At 44.1% G+C, this 14,908-nt stretch overlaps 1 protein-coding gene across 1 annotated transcript in view; it reads left to right on the forward strand.

The window, feature by feature from the left end:
* LOC149178253 (uncharacterized) overlaps positions 1-14,908 on the forward strand; it is a 43,354-nt gene that overhangs the window by 10,448 nt on the left and 17,998 nt on the right. The window lies entirely within an intron of this gene.

Raw genomic sequence — 14,908 nt, forward strand, 5'->3', positions numbered from 1 at the left:
AGATCCACGCCTTATAATTCAGCCTCTTCGAGGGGGCAAACTCCTTTATACATAAATGAGCAATTCTTGGATAATTCAAATAACAAAACCTCCTTTCTATATATAGGAGTCTAAGGAGTCACAATATAACCCATTCAACCTAACAATAATAATATAAAGCCACAAAAATAACAATACAGGGATTCTATGGGGCACAGTAATAAAAATATGGGGACAATAGGGGCACAACAATATTAATAAGGGATACAACTACAATAGTAATGGGGTCATCACTAGTATTATAGGGACCCAATAGGATACATTAGCACACGAAGCATTCATTCGTGCGTTGCTGGAAGCGGAAATGATCCACCAAATTGTCTCTTGGACGGACCTAGATCGTGGGCCCATATACACAAATACTTGGCGCACGGTGGATTCCTTGAAGGTTTCTCTAGGTGGAGGACATGCAATTCCTTGTTCACATGGGTAGCTACATGGCTACCACAGGGACACTCATTCCCGGAAAAAACATCATCCTTTCAATATTTCCACTCCAGGCCAATTCTCAGTTTCAGCCATGATTTGTTGATAGACTGAGTAAACTGTTTGCAGAAAAGGGCTCTGGTTCGTAGATGGAACTTTGTTGAATTGGGAGAAGGAGATATGGGGAGCTAGGTAGAAACAAAATGGAAGTCTGTTGTGGGATATATGCCCTTAGTGGGAAGGTCGATGAATGGATGGTACAATTTTCATTTCTTAAATGAGGATGATTTACACAAAATCAAGGCGTTGCCATGGATTAAGGGGAGGGGTTTTTTGGCTCTGCACTCATGGTACGTTGGCTTCAATCCCCTTAAGGAGACACCTAAAAATAAACTGATATGGGTCAAATTTTTTGGTTTTCCAATTAAATTCTGGACTCGGCAAATATTCATGGATATAGGGAATACGATTGGGAATTTATTTTACGTCAACCCATAGTGTTTGGGAGCTCGAGATAAAAGAATTGCATGGATTTTGATTAAAAAGGAATACAGAGGGAGATTCTCACACCATATCAATCTACTCTTGGAGGGCACACATCTGGTCTAACAACTGGACTTCTGGGGTGTCGCCTTTCGATGTCTCATTTGCCAACACATAGGATACCTCATGGGTTAGTGTCCACGATGGATGGGAGGACATCATATGGTGCATAGGCAAAAATTTCATGGGACGAAGGATAAGGCTGGTGGACAGGTTATTAATTCAGTGGTTGGCCATGATGCGACCGGGTATACAGGCGGTATGCACCACTCTTCAGGTACCCCTCCTTTTTCTATACCATTCCCATCCTTTAAATTCAATCCTGATAAATGTGATTATTCTACACCTATTGTGGTTCCTTCATCTCCCTAGAATTCCAATGGTTCTAGCTCACCTGCAACTGATGACTCTTTTCTGTCTCTATCAGAAAAGGTCCTCCATAAACCCTATGTTGAACTGCCTCATAAGGGAATATTTCCACCTCCTCTGAGGACATATCACACCACCTCCCCTTCCCACATCACGTATATCCCTGCACCTCGCCCCCACCTGTATCTAAACCACCCCCAGTGACTAGGACTCGACCTATTTCACCTAATTTGGCCATCTACTACCCTACCAATTAGGTGGACAATTATATTGACTTCCTGCTCTAGAAGAAGACCCTTGATCTCTTTACTCTCACTATTCAAAAACCTACTGCCTCGTTGTCACCCCACATCAGTCCCACCTCACCAGGCAACATCATTGTCTACCAAAAACATAGCCAGGATAGTAGACATTTTAGAGGACGCCCAAGGCCCCTTCCTTTCAGTCCATCTGATTAATATGCACTCGTTGATGTCCCCATCACATTTTCCATCCCTCCTCGGGCACTTAGAGAAAATGTTCCCACCCCTGGGCTATCATGAATTTCATCTTATCTATGAATATTTGGGGTCTAGGGGCTACTCCAAAATTTTTGGCCCTCAAAGAACTCTTCCTTTCAACCTGTCCCTATATCATCCTTCTCCAGGAAACTATGCACTCGGCACAACAAGGGATTATATATTTCAGGAAGATGCTCCCTGATTGGTATATGGCGACAACAGATGCTAGAGGCCTCTCAGGGAGGTCTGGTCACTCTATGGGACTTGACATGGGTATATATGAAGGCTTTTCCTTGTTTTGAAGGAATATTTCTTGCAAGAAAAATAAGAGGGCTCCCATGACACATACATATACTGAATATATATGCCCTGTATAAATACTAGAACACATTTTGGAAAAAATTGGTTTCATCTGAGGTTTTGGTACTGGAATCCCTTCTCATGGTTGGGGATCTAAACTACACTATTGGGATGGATGAGGTTTGGGGGGGGGGGGTGGTCCATAAAAGTGGATGCCATGGCTAATCTGATAAAATACATCATTGTCGATTACAATTTCATGGATATATGTCCCTCTAGGATTTCTCCTACCTGAGATAATGGAAGTACTCGTGATGGATATGTGGAAAAAAGGCTGGATAGATTTTTTCTTCATGAACAATTGATAGAGAGACTCAGGTCCATCCAATCAGACATCATTAATAATTTTATTTTTGATCACAGAACCATTATTCTCCATTGGAGACGAGGGGACCTCAGACATTGGTTTCCATTCAAAATTAATCGGGTGTGGTTGATGGACCTACAATTTGACCCTCTGGTGTGGGATGTTTGGGAAAGGGACAAGGCACAAGATATCTCCCCTATGGTGAATATTCAAGGAAAAATAAGGGACGTAAAGTTGATGGTAAAAGAATTTGATAGGAGGAAGAAATTCCAAATGAAAAAAGATCTAAAAGATATATCTATTTCCTTGGATATGCTGAGTCCACAATTGTTACAACACAATCCCTTAGCATCACTAAGGGCTGCAATGCACTCACTGGAACAAAAAATAAAACATGTTCTACAAATTTGAGAGGCTACGTGACACCTAAAGAGTAGGGCCATATGGATCTGGGAGGGTGATAGAAATACAAAATTTTTCCACAAGTTTTCCCATCACAGAAGAAAGGTAAACTCCATATGGGAGATAATTGACACAGAAGGGAACCAAATACAATCTCAACAGGATATAAGTAAAATGGTTGTCGAACATTTTGAGAAGGCTTATAGACACAGTGGGGCGGACTGTGTTGAGGACCAGATTTGGGAGGTTGAAGTATATCCCAACATGTTTGATGATGACACATACACGACCCTATATAAAAAGGTCACGAGGGAGGAAATACTGGAGGTGCTCAAATATTTTAAAAGAGACAAAGGCCTGGGACCTGATGGATAGACAGTCAAACTATTTACACATTTTTTTGTCATTCTTCACGAGGACCTCCTAGCAATGGTGGAAGAATCGAGGATCAGGGGGTGCATCCATCCTTATATATGTTCGACCTACATTACCCTCATTCCAAAAAGGACATCCACTGGATCCTTCATGGATTATCAACCCTTTTCGTTTTGTAATCTTTTATTTAAGATTATATCCAAGACTATTGCGACAGGATTAAGCATACCCTATCAAAATATATATCCCTCAAAAATTTTAGTTTCCTATAGAACAGATGGATCCACGATGTTGTGGCCACTGGTCAAGAATGTTTCCATTCAATCCACAACAAAAAACTAAATTTTGTTGTTATGAAGGTCGATCTGCAGAAGGCATATGACTGCCTAGACTAGGGATGTCACGCCCCTACACCTGCGGTAGTCTTCCAACTGCTTATAGCGAGGTGTGGCACCACCGAACGCTTTCTTTTCACCAATACTAACATTCATGGACTACGCCTAAATCACTTGTCCTTACTTAGTTTGTGTTTCGCAACCAAGTAAAATTATGTTTATCCTTTATACCAATGAACACCCATACTCATTCATTATCAACAACAATTATAAAATACAACAACAATTGCACAGTATAAAGGGAGGGGAAACTCCCTGAACAATGAGTTTCCTGACATTATATATTAATCAATCTTTCTTCATAATAATACAATCATCACAAGTAATGCATGGCAAATTCCAAGCCAATACTTAGCTTCTTTTGCAACATAGGCAAATTAGCCTTTTACAATAACCATGTGCACGCCTTGCACGAAGGGCGGGTGCTCCCCTGAGCCACCAAGACACCCTTGTCTGTCCCGGCACAACTCTGCACTCAGGACAACCTTGGGCACACGTTGCCCAACCCTTGACCAGCTCCAAGTAATACCGAAACTGCGCCCTCAAGACATGCGCATGAGCTATGCGCACTCCAACCCAAATCTGCGCACTTCTCTTGGAGCTATGCGAAGTTTTCCAAGTTCGATGGATTACAAATGAACCTCAACGCTTGGTAATATATACATATCTCAGCGTGGGTTTACGTGGGTGGTGGCTCTCCAGCCAACCCCCAAAATAAGGTTAACACACCCCTATACGTGCCCAAGTATGTGTCGGCCTTCGCCCATACTTCCTCATGCTTTATGGGTATAAGTTCACCATCGCATTCTTCCTTAGTCATTTTTCCATGTCGCACCTATTATCGCAATTATCGTTGCACTTTGTCGCAACGCGCGCCCGCCCGTGTGCCCACGCCTGCCCGTGCGCCCGTGTGCCCGTCGTCGACCTGCGCGCCCATCGTGCACGCCGACTCGCCCGACGCCCAACCGTGTTCACGCCCGAAGACCTTACATCCTCCTCCACCTAAATTCGTTGTCATCCTCGACAACATGTCATCCTCCAAGCATCAATATCCACGATGTCAACTCCTTCACATAAGGTAACATCCCTGCAACATATGTAGAACTCCATCTCCATCATGTCTCACCTTAGTGATCAACTGCCACTAAGTACTACATACCAAGGTATACACCTCAACGGTATGTCCTCCATCAGATATCATCTTGATCCATGATCATCGACCCCTCTGCCACAATCTCCACTGCATCATCTCGTGTTAACCTCACCATGTGTCATCCCTCCATGTAGTCTCTCTTCAGATGCCAACACATTTGTATCATGTGTTACCATGTCTTCGACTAATGCCAACATATCTCTGCACATTGGTACCCCTCATGACTCGAACTAGTCAGGTGATCAGTCCAACCATACGCCCAAATCATAAGAATTCACATCCTTATTCCACCACAAGTCTTCTCCTAACTTTTGCTACATCTCGGACTCATCAAGAAGCTATCAATCCATGCTCAGGTCCATGGAAAATCCATCCCATCTGCAACATGTCATGATGCTTGATGCCAAGCCATCCCTGCATCATCAGTCATAAAGAAGCCTCCTTCAAGGCCCCTTGCAAAGTTGGTGTGGTTCCTCCCTACCAAGGCCTCCACACCAACCTCCTCCAAGGTTGTTTATAGAGAAAGGAGGGCCAGGAAGTTTCCTCCCTGACTCTCATCCACCCATGTGTCAGATTGATGTTGTGTCCTCAAGTATCTATGCACAGCTTCAATCTCCTCACATGTACATCCAAGCTCACCTAGCTTGTCCTTCGTCAACTGAAAGTCATATATGCCCATAGCATACCTGCAAAAGTCCACTATCCCAGCAGGATCTCTACCTCCATAATCCTCATCAACCACTGCTTCTGAAGTAGTACTCAGACTCCCTTCATTTGCAACTCCATTGTGAAGATCATCAGTAGAAGATGCTCCTAATAAGTGTCTCCATGTTCGTGAGGTTGTCTTCTCACTTCCATCATCCTTCTTCCTAGCTCTTGCAACGAAGTCAGTCAACTTCCTTTCCTTCATTGTTTGAGTCACACTCCCAAGTCCTCTTTGCTCCACATCCTCATGCCTCACATTCGGATCTTTGGGATACAAAACCATAGAAGTCATCCTTGGTCTATACCCCAAGCAACTCCTTCTATTCATCGGTACCATCATGGTCTTCCCTTCAGCTGTGATCAAGAGAATGTCCCAGTCCACCATTGGTATGGCTTGTGCAAGCTCCATAAAGTCCAGCCCCAACACCATAGAATGATCATCCTTGTCCACAACCCTCAAGTCCAACTTTCCAAACCACAATCCTACTTTCACCTGAGTGTCCTTCAACACACCTTCAATAGCTCTAATGGTAGAGTTGACTACCTTGAAAGCACTCCATTCCCTCTCCATCTTTGCTTTCTTCCCAAAATACTTTGCTACCTTCCTGCTTAAGAAGCTATGAGTAGCCCCCGTGTCCACCAAAGTTGCAAATCTCTTGCCCTTCACGGTTACCTGCACAAAACTTAGCTTCAAGGAATCACCTCCTTCTGTTGGCTTTGTCTTGCACCTTACATCAACAACCTTCTTCAAGAATTCGGCCTTAGAAGTGTCAATTGGTTCATGCTCCACCTTGACATTCCTCCTAAGGTACTTCACCTCCCTGCTTGGCTCCTCTAAGCAATTCGATCCTGGTCTAGCTTGACTTCCCTCAAGCTTGTCCTTCATCGCATCTTTCTCAAGTGCACCAACCAAGTGTCCACTGACCAAGTTCATAGAACTAAACTTCCGAATGTCCTCTGGATGATCTCGGTAGTGAGTTCCCAACTTGTCAATGTAGTCGAGCTCTTCCTGCTCAATCACAACAACCTTCTTACCAAGAAGCTTCTTCTTTATCTCCTCCTCAACTTGCTTGATTTCGGCTTCCACCCTGGCACTTTCCTTCCTCAACCGGGCTCTTTCATCAAAGAGCTCTTGAAGATCAAGACCACTCTGTTGGATCTCCTCATCAAGTTCCTTGAGTTCAACATCTGTCGTACTTCCACATTGGCTCTTGAGTTCTTCAAGTTCCCTCCTTAGTTCTGAACAGCTCTCCCGAATCTTCATGTTCTCAGCTTTCATCGCAACCCAGTCAGAACTCCATCAACTCATTTGTTCCAACACTTTGTATCGGAAAGCTTCAACTGCACCATGGCTAGACTCACGTATTGTAGGTTCATCTACCATCCCTGCCCTTTTAGCCTTCTTCATGTTCACCAAGTCCCTGCAACCTGAACCAACCCTTGTTCCACTTGTGTGAAATGGTTTCCTTCACCTGCAAGTACCCTGTTAGCTACCTATACCAATAGGTTTCTTATTTCATGATTGACAATGAAAAAGTCCCAAATATGCTCTGCTTTGATCATGCAAAGATCACATATTTCCAAGAGAAAACAATCTGTGTATATAGCTTGATGTTGTCTAAATTTTGATGGATGGTCCAACAGCCTAATCTGGATCATGCCATGTTTTAAATTTTCAGTTGTAGAATAGAGAAAGAAGTCTGTCCAAACTGTTTAATCTTGGCAGACAAGTAGCTTAGGTAGAGAAGTAAGGTTCCCAACTGCTTAATCTGGGACCTTGGAAGCAATAAGGGTAGCAGTAGATAGAAAATCAAAAGGAAAAAGCCAAAGAAAAGAAAAGGCAAATAAGGGTCTGCAAGTCCAAGTGCACCCACCAAGAAGAAACAAAAAAATGCTAGGCAAGTAGATGGGTAGGCAGTTGGGGTTGCAGAAATATTATTCCTTACAAATAATGTGTGCTGAAATGTCCACAAAGGAAAATCAATGGTTGAGAAGCTCCCCTTCTCCATTAGGTTGCAGCAAAGCAAGGAAGCATGTCTAACTTCCCAAATTTCCCCTTTCACTCTTATTACTAACATCCCTTCATCTATGGAGATTGATGAAAAGATCTGAGGTTTCATGGTGGTTCTTATTCATCTAAAAAGCCACATTTATTGTCTAAAAATCTTTTCATTTTGATCTACTCCCTAAACTAAGTGACTTTCAAATACACTTGATGAAATCACTCCTCATTCACTTTCCTCATTCACATTAACCCCTAACTTCTATTATCTAAATCCCCTAATCTTCCCTTTTCCCTACTAGTATAACACCATGGTGTATAAACCCCAAACATAGTATAAATATCCCCCCCCCTTGGCACTATAGCCAAATAAGTTGTTTAAGGAGGCTTCAGTCCACCAGGGGCTGTGGTCAACCCTGTCTTGGAGCTGCTCTAACCTCTGGTTATGAGCAACAACCTTTCCCCTAAGCCCTCACCTTCCCTCTGCTAAAAAAAAACACAGAAAACCCCTTTCCCCCTGCTAAACCCACTCCTAAAACCTCTTTTCCCTTTAAAAAAAACCCTTGAAAAACCCAAAAATCCCAAAAACGCATGCAAAAACCCTTAACCCTAAGGTTCTCCGCCCGAAAATATTTAATTGAATATTTTAATCGGCCAGCAGGACCCCCCAACCTGCACGATCCGACGGAGGACCCGCCAGCCGTCCGATCTCCGCCGCCCAGATCTAACGGTGGGCAGTAATTTTCGCTCCCCGACTTGCCGACCTTTAGCGTCCGGGGAAAGTGGTTTTCCGCCCCGTACAAGGGACGCGTTGCAGGCGGTGGGGTTGTTCGGAGCCCCCCTCCCCGATACCGCCTTTGCCCAAAGGTGGTGCGGGGAACCCGCTTACCACCGTTCCTTTACCGCCTTCCCTTACGTCATCACTACGTCAGCATGACGTAGCGCCCTCCTCCGCCCCCGCGCCATATGATCCTCCACGTAGCCCTGCCACCTTATCCACCCGCCACCGTGTCCCGCCACCCTGGCCTACACCTCAGCAGCCACGTCATCCTCCGTACCCGGGCCCGCCATGACGTCATGCTGACGTCATCGGCCGAAAGGTGCCAATTACCCATATTTTCCGAATTTTGTCGTTAAAGTCATGTTTTGGGCAGTTTTTATGTCATTTTCGCGTAAAGGAAGAGATAGTCGTTGCAGCTGCCAAAGCACCTCCAGACCTCCAAATTCAAAATCCAACCGCTCAAATTCATCAATTCAACCTCCAGAGTTCGGCCTGTAGGCTTTTCAAGCGTTTCATCCAGGTATTCACCGTAATTCCTCTGTTTGGCCCATGCATACCATCTTTCTGTAAATTGCCATTAAAACACCTGTTGAATTCCATATAAACTCTACACCTACTACCTAAAGTGAGCCAAGTCAACCTGCTTACCTAAGAACCAGAAATTCAACACTCAAACAGGCAATTCGCGGGCCAAAACTGTGAAATTATCTTCAAGGTGCCCGGCATTGTTCCCTTTTGCCGGGTGTGGACCAACAGCATTTTTTCACCAAAGTAAATCTCACTCACCCTCTGCAGTTCACCCCTAGCAATTCACAATCTCTGTGAACCTACCAAGACTGCAGAAGCAAGCCTGTGTTTTCACTATAAAAAGCATTTCAGACTTAGTCCACAGTTTGCCTATCACCTAAGCTCTTAACAGCTTTGCAAACCAGTGCACCCATATCACTCAAAGTCAAACCATACAATGGCTGCCCCTGTACCCACAGCTCTTAGTGTTGCTCCATTGAATCCACCCAATAAAGACCTGCAGTCTTTATCTCTTGCTGACCAGGACTACCTTATTGAAGACTATGTGGGAGACAGAGATTTTTTGCAAACCTTCAGACAGCTGAGAGAGGACTATCTGATGGGTCATGACACATATGGCATCTGGGAATCAAACCTGCCATACTATTGTCTCCCCTCTGTAAATGTGTTTCCTGAAATCATTCGCCTATGTGCTGAGAATTATGATGTGCACCATAGGGCCATCAGCACCCCATCTGGGAGGGTCCTTTTCTACATTAACCCTGAGACCATCAACAAAATGCTGCATTTTGACCAGACAGAGCTGTTGCTCCCATTCTCTATGAACTATCTGCTGGACACTGGTACCAAAATGACCAGTGAGGAGATTCAAAGGGTCACCAGGACATTCATGAGACCTGAGTGCCAGCCTACAGGGCCACCTCCTTATTTAAGTATCCACTTCACTAAAGTAGGCAGATTACTCCTGGACATGATTGCTTATGTGCTGGGGTATAGCACCAGTGAGCATGTGGATCAAACCATGCTAGTATTGCTAGTTGTTTACAGCCCAGGCCAACACCCTGCCCACAAATACAACTTTGCAAAGTTCATTGCCAATAAGATTCATGATCAGCTGAGCAAAGTGGATAGGCAGGGTGTCTTGAAGTACTCATCCTATATTTATCATCTCTTCATGTATTATTAGTCTGAGGCTTTTCCATGCCATATCAGAAAGCTGGATTATAGAGGGGAAAGAAGATCTGTCATCTTCTGGACCTCTGTCTATCACAATGTCACAAACTCGCCCTATTCCTATTGTGAGTTTGTTGACCAATTTGTGTATCCGGTCTCTTGCTTATTAATGAGGTCCCCTCCTCCCAGAATGTCAACAGAGATACAAAAGGCCCTGCAGCTCTCTAAAAAATGTAAAATAGGTGATTGGTACCTATATGAGGAGCACACAGTCATCAAGGTCTATGGCTGTGAGCTCTGTCCTTTCAAACTCCCAAAGTATGGGCCCATGAGGATATTTGCCTTGGAATATTATAGGCAATTGATTCAGTCTGACCTCACCCATTTCCACAGCTCTAGGAAGAAGGCTCACCTCAAGTTCAAACACCAGTTGGGCCCATTCATCATGAATAAAAAGGAAGGATGGGAAGATGCTGACCTCATCCTCAAGGACAAATATAAACTGTCATACAGTTTCCGGTGGGTCCCTTATGACCCTGAGGGCGTCATCTCTGCAAGAAGAACCAAATACAGACTTCTAGGTTATAGGCATTGTCAATACCCACATATTGAGAAATATGCCAACCAGCAAGAATGGCTACAGGGTACTTTAGTTGAAAAGCTAACTGAAGAAGAAATAATGCTTAAGAATATGATGGAGCTTGAAAAGACCTTTGACCTAGACTCTGTGCAGCAGGTACCCCTCAAACGGCCTCACTCAGCAGGAGAAGGGACCTCGGCCACAAGGACTGCACCACAGGCACCCTCTACATCAGCACCGGCAACAGACAAAGGCAAAGGCATAATGGGTGCAGAGGAGGAAACAGTGAAAGAAAAGCCTGCCACTGAAACAGAGCAGCAAACAGAGCAGCAGCCAGAACAGCAACAAGGGCAAACTGTCCTGCCACAAACTGGGATGCCAGCAGCTCCAATAATGCATACACCACCACCTCAAACTGAGCAATTGACTGCCCCAATTTTGCAGACCCCAGCACATGAGGAAAGGGGTACAAAAAGAGATAGAGAAGATTCCACTCCTCTTAGTGGATCCTCCCAGCAAACAGAAGCCAAAAGGCAAAGGCTAGACTCCCCAGAGGTGGAAGAAATCACTGAAGAATTCCTTGACAGCTCAAGGAAAAACAATGAGGACAGCCAGCGCACAGGAACAAGCTCCTTTCAGCAGGAGCAAGGATTGCAGCTTGGCTTAGAGGTGTCCTCCTCTTCCCAGCAGAGCAAGAAGCCCAAGAGCACTAAGGCTTCTTTCAAACAAATAAAAGCTCAGAATGAGCTGCTAAGGGCTGAGGTCTACAAGCAATTCATAGATGCAACACCAGCCCAGCAAGAAAGGCTAATGTCGGTATATGACATTCAGGAGGAAAAATTGCTCCTCAGCCACTTTAAGCCCAAAGGGCCGCAGCCTAAGTCAGCTGCAGATTTTGTGAAGACAAGGGTGGAGGTCCTAGCCAGAGATATACATCCCATGGACCAGATTGAACTCCATAAGCAAGCCGGGGAGATGGTCTATGCAACCTTGGTGGAGAAGGCCACCATGGCACATGAGCTGAAAGAGTCCCTGAAAAACACCAATACACAGTTGGACTTTGAGAGAATGTCCTCTCTGGCCAAAGACAATAGAATAAAGTCTCTGGAGGAGATCATCATTGATCTAGGACATGATCCTAGTGATCCAAAGGGTGTGAAGGCCCTTATGAAGAAGAAAGATGATGACCTCAATGCATTGAAGAAAAGATTGAAGCTGCAGCCCACAGAGCACCCTCAAACAACAGAACTTCAAAAGCAAAAATAGGCTGAGGACCAACTAGACCTCCTAATGTAGCAAGACCAGAGGATCAGGGAATTGGAGAAAGAGCTGGAAGGAGCACTACAAGATAAACAGGGAGAATCCACTTCCCAAGCTCCTCCAACTACTTCTACAACAGCAGCAACTTCAGGGGCAGCAGTGGCCCCCACAACAGAAGCAGCAGGAACAACAACAGCTCCAGAAGCCAGCAAACATGTAGAGGAATTGGCCAGGGCCATCAAAGAAATGGAGCTCCAGGCCAATGAAATAAATAAGGCCAAGGAAAAATTGGCAGAACTGGATGCCAAGTATGACAAGTCGAAGGTTACTGTGGCTGAACAGGGCAGAGAGATAAAGGCCCTCAAGGACAAGATAAAGGCCTTAGAAAAAGAGCTGAAACTAGAAACAGCCATGGCAGACATAAAAAGGATCCTATGGGCCAAAATAGGCCAATCCATCACTCAACAATGGAGATCAATAAAAAAAATGCATGAACAGATGGACTTGTTGGGCCAAGCACAAATAGAAATTAATAAGGCCAAAACACTGCTGCAAAACAGACCAGAGCAGGCCAACAGAATGATAGACTTCCTGAACAGGCAGGAAAAGGAGGAACTGGCAGCCATAGGCATTCCCAACAGAACAGAGGTTGTCCTCACTGCCAAGAAAGTGCTAACTCTCAGGAGCTATGTGCAAACTATGGAGAGGAAGTGCTATGAGATCACAGCAGATGTGGAGGAATTTAAAGTTAAGTTGGCAGTGCTGCAAGCAAAAGGCCTGCCCAGCCTCCTAGCTGGTGCAGGAAAACTAGTCTCCCGGGATCAATTTGCCAACAGAATGGCAACATACATTGAGAATCAGATTACTGCATCTGGCAGCACATCTGAACAAACAGGACCTCCCTCGGGTTAGAGCTTGTATGACAAATTGGAAGGCCTGTTCTTTATTGAGAATGAAGTGAATCATCTTTTTGAGACTCCTCCTAATTTCTACAGATATACAGAGGCCGATGAGACCTTGATAAAGATTAGGAGGCATCAAATGCCCAAAGAGGATTGGTGGCAAGCAATGCTTCAAATTCTGCCACGGTAGCTTCAGCTGTTCTGTCACTGCCAGCTCCAGGTCACTACAAGACAAACAGCATGATAAAGTCAGCATTGAAAGCAGCTGAAATGTGACTCAGCACATAGACAACGACGGCCAGCCCAAAAGGTAAAAGAAGTGTGCAAATTTTGACAGCGTACCCTCAGCCGACTCCAACTGCCACCAAGACAACAGGCTCTGACCATTTTTTGACAGCCAAGGCAACAAAAGTTATTACAGCATTAACTTTCTCAGCTGCTACACTCCAGCGGTTGGCATGCTATTAATGAAGCATTCACTCTCCATTCAGATATTTTCTTATGTAAACTTTGTATATATACTCCCCTTAGTAACGCATAAGGGGTTGGTAATATTTCACTCTGAGGCATGTATACTGTGTACTTTCAGAACTGTTTAATACAAAGAGCTAGACCAGCTCAGTGATTTCCTAGAACTATGGTGTCTTGCTGATGATTCATGTGTTGATGCAGAATTCCTGTGCTGTCTGATGAAATAACAAGTTTTTTCCTTAAGCTCTGTTCTTGTCTGTCTTATGTTTATCAAATCATATTCATGTTACACTAAACTAGCAGTAAAGAAAAAGAATAGTGCAAGATTTGTTTACTACACCCTGTACTCAATTTTTACGGCTGTGAATGTTTGTTTTCAGGATTAACCACTAACATGAATTCTTAATTGCTCATGTAGCTGTTAATTCTAAGTGTATGAATATTACCTAGAAATTCTTAAATGCTCCTAGGACAATATTCCCACTGTCTTTCTCTAGCAGTTTACTGTAAGATTCTTGATTGTCTTGCATATACTGGATACAACCCACCCAATCACCTTATGAATGTTTGTTTCTCAGACACTAACCTTGCTCTGCAGCATCACAACAGCATCACACAGCACCTCAAAACAGTTAAAGGACCACTGACTCCATTTCCCAATGACATATAACATTCTAGTGAGAGCATATATATCTTGACTGAAACATTTTCCAACCAAACACAAAACAAAAGTTTGAACAACATAGCTAGCCTAAAATAATAACAAAACAGAGACAATTACAAAGAGAGAGCCCTCTCTGATTACAGTTTGGCTAGAAACTATGATCCAAAGATTGGTTAGTGGTTACCCCGGCCGTATTCCCTTGGGAGTCATAGGGAACAACCTGGGTGTTAACATAATTGGCGACTCCACTGGGGACTTCCTCAAGATTTTCTAATTTCTGTTTATCTCTTGAAAGCTGCTCATTCCCTTTGTTGCTGGCTTTGGAAAATACACAGTAAGTTCAAAATCTTGTCTGGCCTCTGTAGACACAAAAATATTCTGCAAAATACCAAAAAGAAGTTTAGAAACTGGCTCCTAAAAGGGAAACCAGACACACTAGGTCAAACCCTGACCCAAACCCACCAGCTGTTTTTGAAAATCCTAATATAATCCCTAGAATAATTAGAAAGCAGCAAAGGCAGGAAGATCCTATTGATTTGAGTCCCGAGACAGCCCAACCTGAACCTGTTCCAACCCCTATTAAGGTTCTATTTCGCTCTACCCCTGTCTCCCCCAGTTCACCATCCACATCTCAAAGCCCTCCTGGCACATCTTCACCCACTGTACATATCTCTTTGACTAACACTCTAGGTGCTGCCACACCTGTTACCCCTGTGGTACACACCGTTCCTTTTATCCCAGTTGCTCTTGTAAATTCCCCAAACCTTGTGAATATGGCTAACAGATATGCACCCTTGCAAATACCAGCTAATGCTGCAGCTCTACCCCAAGACTACCAAACCAAAATCTCATATTTTGACTCCACTGGCCCTTTGACAGCTGTTCAGCATGCCAAAAGGATGCAAGACCATTTTGAGACCTATGAAATAGATGATGATAGTGTGAGAATGAGGATGTTTGTTCAAAGCCTAAC

This window comes from Pinus tabuliformis, chromosome 4_1, assembly GCF_031772625.1.
Source record: "Pinus tabuliformis cultivar Carrire ecotype Pingquan chromosome 4_1, CPIR1, whole genome shotgun sequence".
Taxonomy (NCBI): domain Eukaryota; kingdom Viridiplantae; phylum Streptophyta; class Pinopsida; order Pinales; family Pinaceae; genus Pinus; species Pinus tabuliformis.